The following is a 3,280-nucleotide window of genomic DNA, read 5'->3' on the forward strand; positions in this document are numbered from 1 at the left end:
GCTTATCAACTTGGGCGCGTATCGTCGACCTACGTGGTATCAACGCCTTTCAGTGGCGCACCGACGGGGGGGGTTTCGGGGGTTGTACCCCCCCCTGAGGCCGAACCACCCCCCCCTCCCCCGTAACTGCCCCACTGTCCTTCTAACCGGTAGTCCAAGTTCATATCCAGAGGGCCTGAGGTCGACTTTTCCTGACCGGCTCTGGAAATGTGTGTATTCACTCATCTACTCCTAAATTGAGGAGTGCTCTATGGCGTGCTCTTGGCTCTGCGTTCCTAAATTTCCAGGGAAGCAGCTTTCAATAAAATATCTGGGGTTTAACGTCCCAAAACCACGATATGATTATGAGAGACGCGTAGTAGGAAGGGCTCCTGAAATTTTGAACCCCTGGGTTCTTTAACGTGCACCTAAATCTAAATACACGGGCCTCAATCATATTTTCGCCTCCATCGAAAATGCAGCTGCCGCGCGCCCGGGATTCGATCCCGCGACCTTCGGGTCAGCAGTCGAGCGCCATAACTATCACTAGACCACCGTAGCGGGGCGCAGCTTTCCAAGAAAAATATGCTTTCAGGGTTGTCAGTATGGCTCCTTTTTTTATTTTCTTGCCCCTTGATTACTACAATAGAGCATATGCCACGGCAATATAAGAATGGAACACATCGAGGGACGAGCTCTCATTTCACTCCAGCCGCAACCAAAAATATTTCTCAGATACGTCTAAACGACCTGTTTTTCGATCGTCAAGAGATCCTACGTCATAATTTTTCTCTCTCATATAAATTTCATTGACCGAGAATTCAATCGCCCTTAAAAGATAAGACTCTCGGCGTGTTGGATGTTCCCGTAGCCTCAAAAATAAAACTCTGCACAAAAACCTACACAAGTCGATATCTTCGGTTTTCTTCAGAACCCCCCCAAAAAGCGGAATATATTAGTCTTAGACATCAATACGAAGAGCCGGAACATACTGCAGCGCACAACGTGAAAAAAAAAAGAAAAACAGATGATATATTCAAGAAACTCACCAGAACAGCTACGGAAAGTCATTTATTCAGAAAGCAGTTCACTTCCAAAAACACGATGCAAGCTGATAAATCCAGCAACACCCCCCCCCCCCCTTTCCAATCAACACCACCACAGAAATGCATCAGTCTCTACTATCCGAGTAGTGATCGAAACCATCGCTCCAATGACCGGCCGCCGAAAGAGAAAATTCAAGACACAGCTGAACCGAGAACCTGAAAGAAAGGCGGGAACCAATTTGCAAGAGATCGCAACTCATAGCGAAGATTCCGAGGACGCGGACCGCCGAATCATTTTCCTGAAACAACAGTTTTCGCAGTTGAAACCAACTACCGGAAATGAATCCTGACATATGCTAGCGACTCAAACAACGTGAACCGCGCTCAATGCAACCTACCCCTTGTGTACAGCACACAAAAAAAAGAAAAAGAAAAGAGAGAGAGAGAGGCATCTGCGTACCCACTTCGACGCGTCCGTCTAAAAAGCTCCCTACCCCCTTCACTGTTCCACTCATGCCTTCCGGTCAAGCCCTTGCACTGCTCGTTCTTTTGCCGACAAGCACCGCCGCCACCTGAAGCACCCTTCCATACCCGCCGAACAAGAAAAGAAGCCCCTATTCATGTGTTTCCCTTCCTCAACTCCGAAGAGGGAACCGTATGATTTCGGGACAATGCTCACTCAAATTTTAAAGATAAGAAGCGTCGGCGGCATCTGATCCATCCGCCAAGCTTCGACGCACGTTTTTCTATTTTTTCGGGGCTGCTGGTGAATGGACCGTCTGTCGCTTAATGGCTGCAACGGAGTTGTCTGCATTTTTTTTCTGAAACTCGTTGACAGCGGACGAACGAGACGTGTTAGTGCGGCGAGAATGAAAGGCCACCTCGCAAGCGGCTCGTTCATCAACGCAACCGCGAATCCACGGAGGCTGTTTCTGAGCAAGCCTTGGAGCAACTAGTGTGGTGCGTCGCCAGCCATTGTCGCAGCATCGCACGCACAAGTGACTCTAAGCATGCCCACGGCCGGTCTGGAGGCGCGCGCCGGCCGTGGCATGCCATGCGGAGTCTGGCCGTCACAAAGATGGCAGGAGCAAGAAGCCGTGGCGAAGAAGTAAATGTTTTAATGGACGTCTGCATAGAAAAAAAGAACCTTGGAAAGTGTGGAAGGTCTGTGGGCGGCACGTTTTCTTTTCTCAGTAAACGTCTCTCACCCCTCTTTTTACCACTTCTTTTTGCATGTACCTCGGACGGAAACTACAAAGTTTGTTGTGCACATGCGTGCACGTTCAGTTTGCTGTTAGAACTTGTTGCGGTTTGCTGCGTGAATCTGAAGCCCTCCTCGAAGCGCCAGTCGAACGAGGCTTATGGTCGAACACATCCTCACCTACTACCCAAAAGGATTCGTTGTTCGTATTCAAGCGACGCAGCAACAACACCGGAATGCCGATTACGTCCATAGAGGAACCGGTAACTCAGCAGATATCGTCGTCTCATGCGTCCTAACCAGTCAATTTTACTAAGGATGGTTCAGCCGCCGAACCTATATGCGCCGGAAGAGTGACTGGGGAATCTACGCTGGGAAGTCAGTAAGTGCGGCTCTAATGCAGTTTATCCGTGAGCTGAGAATGGTACTGTACGTGTGCTGCATTGAACTGACATGCCTAGTAATAATCAATACTATGTAGTTTATAAGCAATATTTATGGTGCGCTTTGAAATTTATTGTTTGGTGAGACTCCAAGGAAGCGTAGGAAATTATCAGCTGCAGCGTTTTTAAGAGTTAAAGTTGCCATGCATGCGGGCTTGTTCGTATGGCATTTTCTTATTACACTGGTAGTGCAAATACACGGGACACAAGAAACGCACACGAAAACACACACACGGCGCTGGGTGTCTTCATGTGCCTTTCTTGCGTCCTGTTTGTATGCGCTACCTACCATAGTAATAAAGTTTTAACATCATTGCGCGACCGCCAGCCAGCCGACATGTCGGTTCAATTTGTAGTTTATTTTCTACGTGCACTGCTCCACTGAACGGTTTTTTGGCCTTGTCAAGTTATTTCAAGACCTTTCTGTAAAAACGCTGAATAATCATCATCATAATTCATGTTATTATTTTTATTATTATTATTATACGGTTGTTCCTGGGCACATTAAATAAACGTTTGATTGATTATTATATTATTATTATTTTATTATTATTAATTATTTTATTATTATTATTTTTTATTATTATTATTATATATATTATTATTATTAT

The sequence above is a fragment of the Rhipicephalus sanguineus genome, chromosome 9, assembly GCF_013339695.2.
Source record: "Rhipicephalus sanguineus isolate Rsan-2018 chromosome 9, BIME_Rsan_1.4, whole genome shotgun sequence".
Classification (NCBI taxonomy): Eukaryota; Metazoa; Arthropoda; class Arachnida; order Ixodida; family Ixodidae; genus Rhipicephalus; species Rhipicephalus sanguineus.